This window comes from Nicotiana tomentosiformis, chromosome 2 (assembly GCF_000390325.3).
Source record: "Nicotiana tomentosiformis chromosome 2, ASM39032v3, whole genome shotgun sequence".
Lineage (NCBI taxonomy): Eukaryota > Viridiplantae > Streptophyta > Magnoliopsida > Solanales > Solanaceae > Nicotiana > Nicotiana tomentosiformis.
In genome coordinates this window covers 185,566,375-185,582,863 of record NC_090813.1, presented here as the reverse complement: position 1 = coordinate 185,582,863, position 16,489 = coordinate 185,566,375, and positions in this window count along the sequence as shown.

Sequence of the window (16,489 nt, the reverse complement as noted above, 5' to 3'; positions counted from 1 at the left end):
TGCTTATGCGAGTTCGTCCTTGTACAAAGAAAAGATGAAATATCTTCATGACAAATACATTTGGAACAAAGAGTTCAAGGTGGGCGATCTTGTATTGTTGTCTAACTCAAGGTTGAGGATGTTTCCCGGGAAGCTAAAATCCAAGTGGAGTGGTCCTTTTGAAACTATGGGTGTGACACCTTTTGGTACATTAGACTTGAAGAACAAAAACAAAAAAGTATTCTAAGTCAATGGTCACCAAGTGAAGCATTACTTGGGCAAGTTTGGAGATAGCCACGTGGTGGCGGTCCTTCACTTCATTTGAAAGTTTTCTGCGTCGTGCCGCAGCATCAAATCAGGCGCTTCTTGGGAGGCAACCCATGTTTCTTTTCCATTTTCTTTTGTAGTTAAGTGTTATTTGTGTTCTAACTTGATTTGAAGTGTGCTGCGGGGATGAGTGTAAGTGTTCAAAAGATTGCGGACCGCTCTTTATTTGTGTGGACCGTACATTTTTATGTGCCATAGCAGATGAGCATTGCAGCCGCACATTTTTTTTGCGGACCGCACATTCGACACATCAAAAATACCAACTCTTTGAAGTTTAAGCTTGTTAGTGCAGAGGTCAATCTATGACTGCACGTGAAATCTGCGGCCGCATAGGAAAATGTGCGGACCGCAGATTGGGTTCTGAGAATGTTCACATAGGTGGTAGGGTGTGGATCGCACATGAAAATGTGCGGCCACAATCGTATATTCTCCCTTCTCAAAATTGTTGGTATATATAGAACAATAGACCTCATTTTACCCTTTTCCCACTTTGAACAAAACACTATTACTCTGTCAATTTTTCTTGGAGATTTCAACTGTCCACACACACAACCACCTAGATTAATCACTCAGTGCACTCACTCTATTTGGTATGCTTCAATTTCATGTTAATTTTTATGTTAGTTTAATTTTTAGATTTTTTTTAGTTCTTTTTAGGCTATCTGTTATTAGAGTTCCATTATGTGTCCACGAGGAGTAGATCTAAACTGATAAACTTGATACATGCTCTACTGGGATTGGGTTAGTGAAATTTCATGTTTATACAATGTTGATATGCTTATTTGTGCAAGAAATTGAAAAATCTTAGAATAAAAAGTTGTCTGCTCGTAATTGTTTGAATTCTGCGGCCGTACTTGAATTGTGCGGTCCGTAGATTCTGATTTTTGAAGCTTAAGTGAGGCTGGAAACTGCAGCCGTATGTCCAATTATGGGGACCATAGATTTTCTCTTGCGGGCGCATATTATGACCTTCCCAATCATCAGAAAGGCTTCACTTTTGAGACTCCCAGGTGCGGCCGCAAGTCAAATTGTGCGGACCGCCGATTTCGCATTACAATCGCAGATTGGCCATTTCTCTGTCATCAGAGAGGTCACAATTTTGGGACTCATAAGTGCAGCCGCGATCTCAAATGTGCGGACCGCACTTCCCTTATGCGGACGCATAACAGAAATATGCGGATAGCGAGTTCCCATCTGCAGCCGTACATAAAAAATATGCAAACCGCAGATCCCTTATGCTGCAGGCATGAATCAACTTCATAACCCCACTGTGTCCAATTGTTTCCCATTACCTACATGACTCCTGCATGTGTTTGAATAATTAATTGCAACTAACAATCTTCTCTGCTTGATACAGAAAATGGTCTGATCAAGAGGCCGAGGTGGCACTTCAAAGGGAGGAGGTGAATCTTCTTGGGGTCGAGGTAAAAGTGCCTTGCCCCTTGGCCAGCCCAAGACAATCAGAAAGAAAACAACAGCCGGCAGAGGGAGAAATAGCTCTAGTTAGTGACTTTGTGACTCTTGAGTTGACTTTGGTAATCATCGGGTGGTTTAACTGGACCATAGTGATCTTTAAACTTGAATGTGGTCGTTGTAGGCTCTCGACTCTATCCTCTTTTACAATCTAGTTGCATGAGGGGTGAGATGGATTGTTGCTAGTCCAAGTATTGTGCGAAAGATCTAGAACTTGCCCCGAATGTGTTTCAAGTCGAAATCCTAAGTTTTTCTTGGTTTGAGAGGTGATTGTAGGCTTTCCTTGGCCCGTTTGAGCTTTCTGTTGCCAACCAATGTTGTTATCCCTAGTCAACCCCTTTAAGCTTCTAGACTTTCTCATTTGATAACCATGTTATAAGCCTTCACCCGTTTTGTCTTGACCCTCTCTTGGTACCCGAACTTTCCTTAACACTCTTGTAAAACAAGTGGCTTAAAACATAAGTTTGGGGGAGCGATGAGGAATTTGAAAAGGGTATCAAGGCACAAAAAGAGAAAAAATGATCTCTATGAAAAGAGAAGGCAAGAAAAGAAAAGAACAAAAAGAAAAATGCAAAACATGAATAAGTGGAAGGGTTGATGGATTCAAAAAGAGGTAATGATCCCTAGCATGAGCAATCAAAAAGGAAGAAAAAGAATGAAATCAACAAGAAAGAGTGATGTTAAGTCTCTCTAGTCCCCAATGAAAAGAAAATGCCTCTAAGAATTGGTAATTGTGAGCCAAGAAATGAAAATGTACTTGAGAAAGAAGTAACTAGTCTAGGATAACTTGACTAATAATGAATTGGGCTAATTGAGGGTTTGATTAGCCTAATTAAATGGTTCAAACTAGTGATGGTGAGAACCCGACTTGAGCTCATATCAACTATTTAGTTTGATACCCATTTGGGTTTGAGAAAGCCAAATTGGACAAAATCACTCTTTGACCGAGAGGTATTGAGTGTGTAATATAGAGTTGAGAGCTATAATACACCCGAATCAACAAAATAAGTGTTAACGTATTTAATCCATTAGGTGAATACCTAGGTTACAGTCACATCCCTAGGCTTTTTAACTATTTGAAAAAATACCAAAAACAATCATTCGCTTCTAGTTTCTTTTCTTAGCGTATAATTTCTAGAGTAAAATTAAAATTAGAAATCAAAACCTTTTGTTGGAAGTGCAATTTAGTTATTCCATTCGCTTTCGTCAAGTGTATACTCCTAACACCCGCAGTAACTCTGTGTGGAAATCGACCTCGACTCTTGTTGGGTATTATTCTTTCAACGAACGTTTTCACTCACTGTTAAGTGCGGATTGGACATGGATCAGTGATTGTTGCCATAAAAATGTTGAGAGCACAACAATGAGAAATTATGGACCATCTCTCAAGATAATATCAGATAATAATTGAGCTTCAACAAGTAATACCGGGGGCTTCAAATAATTTAAATGGTGGAGTTCGAGTCCCTCCTTGTATCCCTATAAATCAAACATCACCAAGAACCGATGACGCCATTACCAGGGGGAAGTTCGGAAGAAACAACAATAACGCAGGTGGTGCCTGTAGTGGATCTGAAAATAAAAATAACGCAGACTATTCTTTCAAAACCAAACTCATGAGGTTTATGAGGGAAATAAATGCTCGAATGGATCAAAATACTAAAGAATTTCATGCTCGGATAGATCAACAACAGGGAGCACCTCCAGTCCTAAAGGGCCCGAACTCAAAAAAGTAATTTCAATTCAAACCTAGCGCGGCTCAGGAGTTGATCCCAAAGAGATTCAAGATGCCAAATATTTCAAAATACAATGGAACATCGGATCCACAAGAACACATTACAACTTATACTACAGTGGTGAAGGGAAACGATTTGGCCCCACATAAGATCGAATCAGTCTTGTTAAAGAAATTTGGCGAAACTCTAACAAAAGGGGTTTTAATATGGTATTCTCTTTTACCTGAATATTCAATTGATTCTTTTGAAATGCTTGCAGATTCTTTTATTAAAGATTACGCTGGAGCGAGGAAAGTTCAAGCTAGAAAAGCAGATATTTTCAGAATCATTCAAGGAGACTTAGAGTTATTGCTAGGGTTCGTGATAAGGTTCCAAAGAGAAGGCGTGTTGTTACCGACAGTAGCAGATGAATGGGAAGCAGAAGCATTTACCAAGGCTCTCAATCCCTTAAGCTCCGATGCCTCATGGAAGTTAAAGGAAAGTTTGTTAGAATTTCAAGCAATAACTTGGGCAGATGTTCATAATAGGCAAAGGTCAAATATTCGCGTAGAAAATGATCAGGTAATTACATTGGCATCTTCTACATCCTAGAATCAAGGTCAACAGAACTTTGATCAGAGGCATTCTAGACACCGATTTGAACCATAGCCATCGGCATCATGGATTGACATGAGATAAGGGCATACCCGAAGCAAGTCGCTAGAAAATAACTTCGATGAAAGATAATAATATCTATGAATGCTGGGGACTATTGCGTTAGAGCAGCAGAAACCCCGACAATAAGAACCAGAAGCATCTGAAGATGGCTCCGGAACAATCCGTACAGGATACCAGAGATAGCCCAAACTATCTCTAGAATAAAGAAAAGGACTGGCTAGACCCAATAAATGTTAGCCCGGCCGCAATACTCTTGCAAGGTATTTTTTTTCATTTCTTGTAAACCATCGTATTTGCAAGTTATAAATATTTGTGTACGTTCAAGGTATGAAATAAAGCAAAACTTGCACTTTCTAAAAACATTCTCGTATATGTTTGAATGAACAAAATCATTCTTAATATTTGCCCATACTTAGAAGCAAAAATGGGATTACAATACCGTAAACATAAGGGCCCTCTCTTATGAAGCCATCCAGTCAAATGGCTAAAAGTCGGATGTCATGTTTCCCAATCGTAAAGTTAATCAGAAGCATTAAAATCTCGGATTTCATCAAAACCAGAAGTATAAAATTCCTGGTCGTAACATCTTCGGTCTCTAAGGCTGTGAAGTTATAAAAGTTTTGGGTTCACCTAAAAACACAAGAGTCAAAACTCAAATAAAAGTTTTCGAGTACAACTAAAAACCCAAGGGTCAAAACTCAAAGAAAAGTTTTCGGGTACAACTAAAAACCCAAGAGTCAAATCTCAAAGAAAGGTTTTTGGGTACAACTAAAAATCTAAGAGTCAAAACTCAAAGAAAAATTTTGGGGTACAACTAAAAACCAAAGGGTCAAAACTCAAAGAAATATTTGGGTATAACTAAAAACCCAAGAGTCAAAACTCAAAGAAACGTTTTCGGGTACAACCAAAAACCTACGAGGCAAAGTTCAAAGATTAAAAGTTTCGGGTGAACACTTTTGACTCAAGATCAAGCTTTCTACAATGGTAGTACTTTTTCAGCACCAATCGGTCAACGATGAAAGAATAATAAGTGATGGAGTGATCATCTGAATCCCTAAGTTCTGTACTCTTTTTTCCTTCGTCCGGATTTTGTCCCGATTGGGTTTTTCCGGTAAGGTTTTTAATGAGGCAGTAACGAGGGTGAAAGACTTCCACTTCCCGATCACATCATAGTGAGTAATCGAAAATTGGGGGGACTATAAATATACGGTAAAAATAAATCTCAGAAGATTGGTGAATTAGGAAGTAACACGTGTCAATCAGCAGTGATTCAACCATGTTCACATCAGATATATACCTGTGACCGGATAAGACATTGACACCAGATACAAACATATGATCGGATAAGAAATAATTCAAGATATGACCGTTACAGAGACGGTACAGAAGACCCCAAGATTCCTCCAGTCTTTATTACCCTTTATTATTCTTGATCAAAGACTAGAATTCTTTCTCTCATGCTTTATACAAGTGTTGTCAAGATATTCAAATTATTCCGGATCCCACTAGGAACATTCTAAAGCTCAAGCTTGTATTTTTCTCAATTCGCTTTATTTTAATTATTTTGTTTTTCATTACTTTATTTTATCAGATTAATTTAATCCACGTGTCTATAAACCACGTTACAAATCCAATTGTACTGTTTTTTGGGAAAAACATATGTAATATTTTACTTTAGCTCCCAGTTAAACAACTTTATTTGCTCTTTTATATTGCTTTTATTTTTGCCCTCGGAGACATTGCGCTCGGAGCCAGGCTTGTCATCTTCTTCAATTTCAATTGATAAGTTTTATTTTTAAACTTATTTTTTTAACATTTTTGGATCAAATCAGTTCACTTGTCTTTAAATCACGTAACAAATTCAACTGTACGATTTTATGGAAAAATAATTTGGCGCCCACCGTGGGGCATGGATAATTGTGGTGTTATTTTGATCTGTTCATCTTATACTAACGTGCTTTAAAGGTTTTTTCTGTTTTAAGCATACTACTGTTATGACACACAATGATATCAACAACTCGCTCAATGTTGGAATAAACTACAACGATGAGCTCGTGGACAATCTCCATATGGAAATCAACAAGATGGTTCAACTAGTGAAACCCGTCTTGGTGAGAATTAGTCTACTCCTAACTGGGTAGAAAATATTTGACATGAGAGGAGTCCTACCCCTGATGATATGGATAGCGAGCTGGTGGCTGTTACCGTAAAAATATTGAGAGCACAACTACGGGAAATTGTTGACCATATCTTAAGACAAGACCCGATAATGATTTAGCTTCAACAAGCAATACCGGGGGCTTTAAATAATTTAAATGGTGGAGTTCGACTCCCTTCTAGTGTCCCTATAAATCAAACAGCACCAAGAACCGGTGACACCATTACCAGGGGAAGTTTAGTAGAAACAACAATAAAGCAGGTGGTGCCGGTAATGGATCTAAAAATAAAAATAAGTGTTGTCAAGATTTTAAAATTATTCTGGATCCCGGTGGGAACATTCTAAAGCTCATGCTTGTATTTTTCTCAATTCTCTTTATTTTAATTGCTTTGTTCTTCATTACTTTATTTTATCGGGTCAATTTAATCCACGTGTCTATAAACCACGTTATAAATTTAACTGTACTATTTTTTAGGTAAACAGTTTGGGAAACCTAACCCTAAAACATTGGTGTTCGGGGTTGGTTCCGGTATGTTCTTAGGGTTCTTGGTCTCGCAAAGGGGGATCGAGGTAAATCCGGATAAAATCAAAACCATCGAAGACATACTGAATCAACTAACAAATGTAAAAGAGGTATAGAGGTTAACCGAAAGGTTGGCCGCTTCAAGCAGGTTCATCTCAAGATCCTAAAAAAAATGTTATCACTTTTTCTCACTTTTGAAGAAGAAATATTTTGAGTGGACTCCCGAATGCCTGCAGGCACTGAAGGATTTAAAAAGGTACCTGTCCAGCCCCTGTTACTATCAAAACCGGGGGAAGGCGAACAATTATTAATATATCTAGCGGTCTCTAAAGTAGCGGTAAGTGTGATTTTTGTCCAAAAAGAAGAAGGTACATAATTTATTGTTTATTACATTAGTAAAATATTATCGGGAGCGGAGACTCGCTATCCGCACCTCATAAAACTAGACTTAGCTCTCGTAGTCGCCTCTCGAAAACTTAGGCTTTATTTTCAATGCCAACTGATTTCCGTTGTGACAACCTTTCCCTTAAGGAATGTCCTTCACAAGCCTGAGTTATCAAGCTATTTGGCTAAATGGGCGGTCGAAATTAGTGAGTTTGACATTGAATTCAAGCCTAGGACTACGATCGAGTCACAAGTTTTGGCCGACCTGTTGGCTGATTTCAGTCCCGGATTAATGCCCTTGGCTACTAAGGAAGCGGTGTTGGTATCGGAAACAATATCGGGAGTTTGGACCTTGTTTATGGATGAAGCTTCCAACGTAAAAGGGTTCGGTCTCAGGGTAGTTTTAGTCACACCATCGGAACAAACCATGAGGCAAGCCATTAAGATTGTTCCATTAACTAATAACAAATCCAAGTATGAGGCTTTGGTTGCAGGACTTGAACTGGCCCGGGGGCTTGGCTCCGAGGTCATCGAGATAAAATGTGATTCCCAGCTGGTAGTAAACCAAGTGTACGAGATTTTTTACACAAAGGAAAAATGCATGCAACAGTGTGTGAACAAGGTTCAAGCATTCCTTGCATGGTTCAAGGAATGGATGATCATTCACATTCTAAGGGAAGAAAATGTGAAAACAGATGCATTGGACAATCTTGAGTCACCTACGGAGATGAAAGGATCTTACTCCGGTACTGTTGTTCAACTTCTACATTCGGTATTGTATGTGGATGGTTATTGCGAGGTCAATTCAACCAACCTCTTATGGGACTGTAGGAATGAGTTTGTCGAAGACCCGAAGGCTCTCGGGCGCTACGAACCAAAGAATCTAGTTACTGACTCGTGGGTGGGCAATTGTATATAAGATCATACTAAGGATCGTTGGCCCGATGCTTGGGACCCTCGGAGGTGGACTACGTGATAAGAGAAGTCCACGAAGGAATTTGCGGGAACCATTGCGGTGAAGATTAGTTAGTTCTAAAGCTGATTAGGGCAGGTTACTATTGGTCCCGGATGGAGCAGGACGCAAAGGCATTCATTCAGAAATGTGACAAATGTTAATGTCATGCACAATTGGTGCACTAACCAGCAGAACTCTTACATTCGGTTTTGTCCCAATGGCCATTCTTGAAATGGGGGATGGACATAGTTGGTCCTCTGCCACCGAGGCCAGGAAAGGTAAGATTTATGTTAGTTTTAACTTATTACTTCACTAAATAGGTTAAAGTAGGTCTTAACCAAAAGATCGGTGAGCGGGAAGTGATGAACTTCATATGGGACCACATAATCTGCCGGTTCGGTATACCAAAGGAGATTTCATGCGACAATAGACTACAGTTCGTAGGCTCAAAGGTCACAAAATTCTAGGAAGATTTGAAAATCAAAAGAATTACATCCTCACTGTACCATCCAAGTGCTAACGAACAAGCGGAATCAACCAATAAGGTGATTATCCAGAACCTTAAAACGAAATTAGAAATTGCTAAAGGCAAATGGCCCGATGAGCTACCGGGAGTACTGTGGGTATATCGAATGACTGCAAAATCAAGCACAAGAGAAACATCTTTCTCTCTCGTATATGGCGCAGAAGCTTTGATACCTGTAGAAGTGGGGGAACAGACTTTACAATTTTCTAGAGCAAACTAAGAAGCAAACAATGAGGCATTGCTGGTAAAGCTGGATTTGCTCGATGAACACAGAGATTTTGCATACGTGAGGATGGCGGCTCAAAAGCAAAGAAAGTAAAGCATACTACGAGAGGAACATCATCGGCAAAAATAAGACCTTTAAATGACAAGGCATTTAAATCTTCACAATAATGATAAACAGCTATGGGGATGTTTAGATAATCTTTGGCTCGATGGAAAACCGCTAATAGAAAACAAAGCTTGCCATCAGACCAAAGATTATTCAACCATTCACCAGTTGTTCCCGCCAACGAAGCAAGACTTCTAGTGTTTTAATTCACATACTTCACATTTGAGCACTGGGGGGGGGGGGGGATAATACCTGATACGGCACCAGGAATGCCACATAAATCGGGGATTGCTAGAATCGGGAACAATAATGTCTCATCGGGACCGGGGACTGCATGATCAGCCCATATAAATAAGTTGTACAAATTTAGCCACACGTATTGGCAATATTTTTCTTACTTTACAAACAAATGTTTTTGTACTTTTAAAGAGGGAAAAAATAAAATAAAGTCCTTTTGTTCTTATCTTATTTTTTGTTCAAATGATGAGTTAATTTTATCATTTGAAAGTTAACAAAAACTTTAAATGCTTGTACCGGAATGAACATGAGACGTTCTCTTCAAGAGCACCGTAAACATAAGAGGGCCCTCTCTTATAAAATCCTCATAGTAAAGGGTTGATTCCGAAAGGATATGTGCCCGGAATCAAAAGCTATCGGATGAAGATATTCCTGAAGCTTTAATCAATTCAATGCAAAAGGAATATATTTTGCACAACACTTAAAGCGAAAATTCTTTATTTATCAAAGTGCCAAACCCAGTGAAAAGTTTGGCATAATTGCAAGATTTTAAAAAGGAGAAGAAGCTAAATGTCATTGCTACCGGAGTCCGAAGGGAGAGAGGGATCTGTGTCTCCCCGGGTGGAAGAAGGCGGATCAGCTGCCGGTTCGGGGCACAGACCTTCATCATCATTTTCCTCAATCTCTTCTTCGATTACTGAGTACTCGGAACTGGTGCTCAAAGAGTCGATTGCAGCAGGACGAGCAGGAAGATTTTCTCGAGCAGTTTGCTCCAGTTTTCGGACCTTAATGATGCAGTCATCAATATCGATGATGCTCGCTTTGACATATTTCAAGGTTTTTCTCCTTATATGATATATAGCATAAGTCTTCTCAAATACAAGGGAATCCTCTTGGTACTTGAGCTTTGCTTTAAGTCTATCAACCTTAGCTTGTAGGGCTCCCTTTCAGATCTAATGGCACCGAGCCGAGAATCAAGTTCCATAGTTGTAGATAAATAGATCCAATTTTGTTCCATGATTATCTTAAACCTTTCCTCCATCTTGGCCCTCTTCTCCTCGGCAGTGTTGTCCACCTCGATTTTGGAGCTTAAGTCGGCCTTTAGCTTATTTATTTGCTCCTCGGAGACAGACTCGCGCTCGGCCGCATCAAGCACAACGTTATGGAGATCGACCCACTTAGCCTTAGCCTCTTAAAGTTGTTCAAGTAGTTGTGTGGCTTTTTGGTTATGGACTATTTTATCTTACTCACTCTTCTTTAATCGGGCCTCAAGCTCGCTCATCTCAGCAGCCTTTGCCTCCAAAACCGGGAGGCGTGTAGCAAGTTGGCTCCTTTTGGCCATTAGTTGATCCCGCTCGAAAGCGAGTCCTTTCTTATCGAGGATCAATTTCTGTTGGCCCTCGGAAGCGAGAAAGTTGTAATGTAAAAAAAGACTATCAAGGTTGGAATTCCCGTTAAAGCAGGTAAATGGAAAAGACTAATAAGAAAACAAGTATGTTACCACTACCGCATTGTGTATAACATTATTTAACAAGCATCCCCCCAAAGGGAATGCATCTTCTTCCAATCCTTTTCTGAAGCTAGTAGCTTCAAAAAGTTTGCAAGCTCCACTAGCTTGGACAAAATACGATACTCATTCGAAACCAAAAGAGTAGCACTTCTACTCCCTCGCGGATCTGGGAAAGGAGGTGAATAATTTTGCCCATGTTCTGGAGACAGAGGAGGAGAAGAACCCCTTTCCTGAACATCTACCGCCGGTGGAGAAGATACAATTGGTGTTGGTGGTGAAGGTACAATTGGTGTTGATGGGCGTGAATTTGTTGGTGCGGAAGGATGAGAGATAGATGTAGTAGTGGCAATGTTGATTATTTCTTTCTCAGTTGCGAAAGACAGAAGAGGTCCAGGGTGTAAACCCCTTGGGCCGAAGGTAGAAACGGAGGATGGAAAACAGGAGTCAGCATTATCTACTAAGTCCATTTCACCCCAAAGTGCTTGGACCTCTTCTGCGGTTGGGTTTTGAAGCTCCCCTGACTGAGCATCCAGTTGAGGTGATGAAGATGTTTTTCTCCTTTGAAGGGGAGCCTCTTCATCAATGGCTTCCCCTTCATCCACAACAACCATTGTGGTTAGCTCAACTAGTGCTTTCTTTATTCTTTTACTTTGAGTCCCAGTCAAGAAAGAACGTCGCCTTTTTGGTTGCTTGTTCTCTGGCTGGGGACTCCGAGAAGAGGCACCTTCAGTAGAAGCAGATCCGCGAGCACTGCTTTGAGCAAGAGCACTTTGCAGTACCCTCCTAGCTTCTTCAGGGTCAGACAAAACGTCAACCTCGGGGCAGGTGACAGAACCTTGCAGAAGTCCCGAATTAAGCAAAAATAGAGTTAGCAAAATTACCTATATTCATACAAAGTTAAAAGAAAAAAGGACTCGGTTTACCATGATTCTTGATCTTCCATCCATATATGAAGGCCATTTCCTTCCACCGGAGAGATTCTAGTATTTCTGAACCCATTGGTCTAGGCCTTGAACCCGTGGTGGTTCCCATCGGGAAGCTGGAACAAAAGAAACAAAAAGATCAGTAAACAACGGAAAACAACCTTTTCACGAAGGAAGGAATTTAATATATCAAAAAATTACAAAAACAATTCCACGACTTAGGAAAGGATGGAGTTGTGGTCGAAATGATGTCCCCGGTAGCGATGACGATGAATTGCTCCATCCACCTGCGATCATTGTCGTCATCCATGCTGGTAAAAAGAGCATGGTGGCTGCGTTTGCTGAAATTTATTACTCCCTCATGGAAAATTTTACGGGTGTAGAGATTCATCATGTGTGCAAGGGTAAGGGTTTCTCCGGTCTCCGTGCACAGTTGTCGAATACAGGCCACCGTCCACGATATAGATGGGCCTACTTGTGCTAATAAGACCCGATACCAGTAGAAAAATTCCAAAATTACGGGGTCAAGCCCTTCAATCCGCCCTTAGAGAAAATGGACCCAAGGTAAAGGGATATGTATAGACATACATAAAACCCTGACAAGCGCAAAACACAACACGAATTAATTCTCGCTAGCCAAAGATAGTATAGTTAAATAATCGTCTCCACAAGGATTGGATTTAAATAATGCTCTAGTAATTTTTGGGTTAACTACTATTCAGGATCATTAACACTTTAGTTGGGATGATTAATAACTAAAATTAACTACAAAAACTAAAGCAATTAAAAATTGGTCATAAAAAGACACGAGTTGAGCAACACCAAAATATCAATGGGAAAAATAAGGGTCGTGACAGGATAGGTGTAAGTTATCTATTTGGGATCTAATCTAATTCAATTTACTCTAATCTTTTAATGATTCTCACGAATTCACTCGATGATTAGTTCAAACGTGTAGTCAAGACTCCTCTCTTGATTAAATCTTAACTCTACGAGGTGAACTAATATAAACACTATGAAAATATGCAAGCATGCGTTAATGGATTAGTCTTCAGGAACGTCTGTCGAATGTTCTCCTAACTTGATTAATCAACAATTCAACAAGCTCTTTCGATTACTTAAACGAATCACTGAATTAAACCAAATAAAATAATGCAAATATAATCACCAAAATACTCCTCTTTCAATTAAATAAACTGGTAAATAAAGTTGCAATCAATTCAAAGCTCCATAAACGAATTCAAGCAAAGAACTAGATTTAAAATCCACAAATATCAACAAAAACACCATATTCGTCAAACCCTAAGGGAAACTACTCTATATTCATGGAGAAATTCACCACAAATAAATTTTAATAATAAGAAAATATGAATTCAATCCAAACTCGGGTGTTGAGTTGAGGAAAGAATGATGAATCCTTGTACTTTGAGTCTCCAATGCTCTTTCAATCTTTCGCAGGTCAAAAGTCCTCTAAAAATTGTGTGTTTTGGTGTATTTATACCATATAGGAACGGGACCAGATGAAACTACCCTTTCTAAGCCAAAGTGGGACAATTGGACTGCAAAAATATACTGGCGCGCCGCCCCATGCGCCGCCCCATGTGCCACATTAGTGAGGATCTTCAGAAAGTTGATTTTTTTCACTCTGCAAGAATTTTGCACTAGCGCCCTGATCCCCGCGGTGCGGTAGTGCATTTTTCTCAGAGTAATCTTTTCTTTCTCAGTTTTTGATATCCAGACTTGGTACTCGACCCTTGAACGTGATCCCGAATTAATTTCACGAGCTTTTACTCAGACTTCAAAGGTCCAACTTGTTTAAATTAGCTACAAATTATCTTAATAGCTCGTAATCACTTCCTACAAGGCATAAAACACATAATAAGTCAACACACTAACATTTAATCTCAAACACAAGTAAAATACAGTAATTGGAGTGCAAACTACGACTAAAACACATGTTTCTATCCTACCATCAACACCCCACACTTTAACCATTGCTCGTCCTCGAGCAATCAAACTGCACTTCACACAAAGACGAACTGGTTATCAGACAACTTCCCTAACACATTATGCCAAGAATATTTAAAGCACACTACCCTATCATAACATCCTAGTCTCAAAACTCGACTCAAAAGCACCACACATCTTTTTCACAACCTCCTCACTTACTCTAACACAGAGGTCAATGTCATTACCTTTCCTTCGCAAGTCATGTGCCCCTACACCAAAATAAATAGAGAGTAGTTCCATACATAATAAAATTCACGAAAAAATAGGAACTCAAAATAGACAGAACTCGCTCACTCTCAGAATCAAAATTCACGTGCCATATAAAACATACCATAGGCTTGTCTGTAGTGTAATACTCTACTAATTGAGCTCATTCAGTCAAAGATCAAGTAGGAATTTAATTTGGTTATAATGTAGGTTGCGGGACGGGTAGAATACAATTTGGATAATAGTGGCTACACCTCCCTAAGCACTTTAATACATACAACTTCACAAATTCAAACCCCACACTTATTTTGAACCAAACCCCAATCTTCACACATAATAACATCAAGATACCAATATCTTTAAGCACAAACAAGATGAGAACTACCATTAGCATGGAATCCATTTTTTTCTTTTTTAAGTTCTGATTTTTTTTCTTTTCAAGCAAACTCATTTTTCTTTTTCTTTCAATTCCCTACAAGTGGCTCTCACATTTTTTTTCAAACAGCACATTTCTCCTTTTTAATAGTTCCAATAAAAAAACCCAACCATGTCTCCACTTAGCTTTTAACAAGCTAATAAATATATCAAGTGCTCCTAGAGAGGTAAAAGGTTCAAACAGATAGTCAATTCAAAACAAAGGGGCCAGGCTTGTAGTGTGATTGCCAAAACAAATAGGATTATAGGCTCAAAAGGGATAACTAGGATACACAACAATTAGGCTGGTCACGGGCATATAATTGGCTTAACAAAGAAATGCCTATATCACTTCCTAGACTGAACAAGACTGCTATTTCGCTTTGCAAACACATGAGGAAAGTTCTAGACACCAACTGACATGCACATAATATCTACATAACCCTCACTCACACATTGGCACATAACATACTTAGGATCAGATCTATCCCGACTCTCTAGTCAAAGCAGTTAAGCAGAGTCAAAATCAAACAATTTAAGGCACTACAATACATGAGTCAAGAACTGGGCTTAGGCGTCACAACTAAAGTACTCACTACTCTCAAGGCACAACAAGGTCAAGAAAAGTCACCTCCATTTAATACCGTATCACAAGACTTCAAATTTCGTTAAAAAGAAAAACTAACTACACCCGGTTCAAACAAAACCCTTGGAAAGATTCGCGACATAAAGAAAAACCAAGAGGGAATTGTTACACTACCTAAGAAAAACAAAATATTTTTTTTCTCCGAGTTTGTTCCCTCAAGAGACAAACACTCATATACATATTTACAATCCCCCACCCCACACTTTAAATTGTGGCATGTCCCCATGACACACAAATAAAAAGCAAGAGGTAAAGGAAATTCCCCTGATTCATCTAGTCGGGGTCTGAATCGAAGTCGAGATCTCCTTTCCACGCCCGACCCAGTGCACATATCCATGCTGAGAGCTTCTTTTTGGCCTTCTTTGGGTACACCCCACACTTATCAATTTTACTCTCTCAAAGTTGCTCCTTTAGGGTCCCCAATGTTCCTTCCATCTTGAAGATCACCCTCCCCCTTTCTTCCCCCACTCTGAGCATGAGCTGCCTTGCTTGAATGTCCAGGATTGCTCTGCCAGTAGCCAAAAAGGTCTTCCTAAAAGTAGAGGGACCTCCCTATTATCCTCCATGTTCACCACAATGAAGTCCACAGGGAACACAAATTTATCCACCCGAACTAGCACATCTTCCACTATTCCTTCATGTATGATTGTGGCCTGATCCGCCAATTGTAAGGACACAGGTATCGACCTGATTTCTCTAATATCTCCCTCTAATTTCCTGAAAATAGACAAAGGCATAAGATTAATAGAAGCACCTGAATCACACAAAGAATTTTCAAACTTAGCACTTCCTAAAGAGCAAGGTATAGTAAAACTCCTGGATCTCCACACTTTTGAGGGAGCTTATTTTGCAGAATAGCACTACAATGATCTGTGAGCTTGACAACCGATGTCTCTTCCACTTTCAGCTTTTTGGACAATATCTCCTAAAAACATTTAGCATAAGCTGGCATATATGATAGCACCTCTATGAAAGGTATATTCACATGCACCTACTTGAGCACTTCTAGAAAGCGTCGAATTATTTGTCCAGCTTCTCTCTTCTCTGCTTTTGCGGGAAAGGTAGAGCATGCATATATTTACTTTCTTCAGTCTCCTTATTTATTGCATTCTCATCTTACTTCTTCTTCTTCTTCTTCTTCTTCTTCTGATCTCTAGTCTTCTCATTCTTCTTCAGACCACCATCCACCATCCCTGCACCTTCTTGAATGTTGCTATTTTTCTGCTCCTCCATAACCTCCATCTGTCTTTCAATCAGCTAATCCTTTTGTTTTGCCCTGGGATCCTCCAATACATGCCCACTCCTAAAAGATACTGCATTTATTGTCTCTTTTTTTTTTATTTCTTTTAGTATCAGCAGGGAGAGTTCCTCGAACCCTCTCAGACAATAGATTAGCTAGTTGCCCCACATATCTTTCCAAGTTTCGAAAGGCCGTGCCTAATTCTCTGATAGCTGCCTTATGGATTTCAAGCCTCTCATATGTCTTAATAATA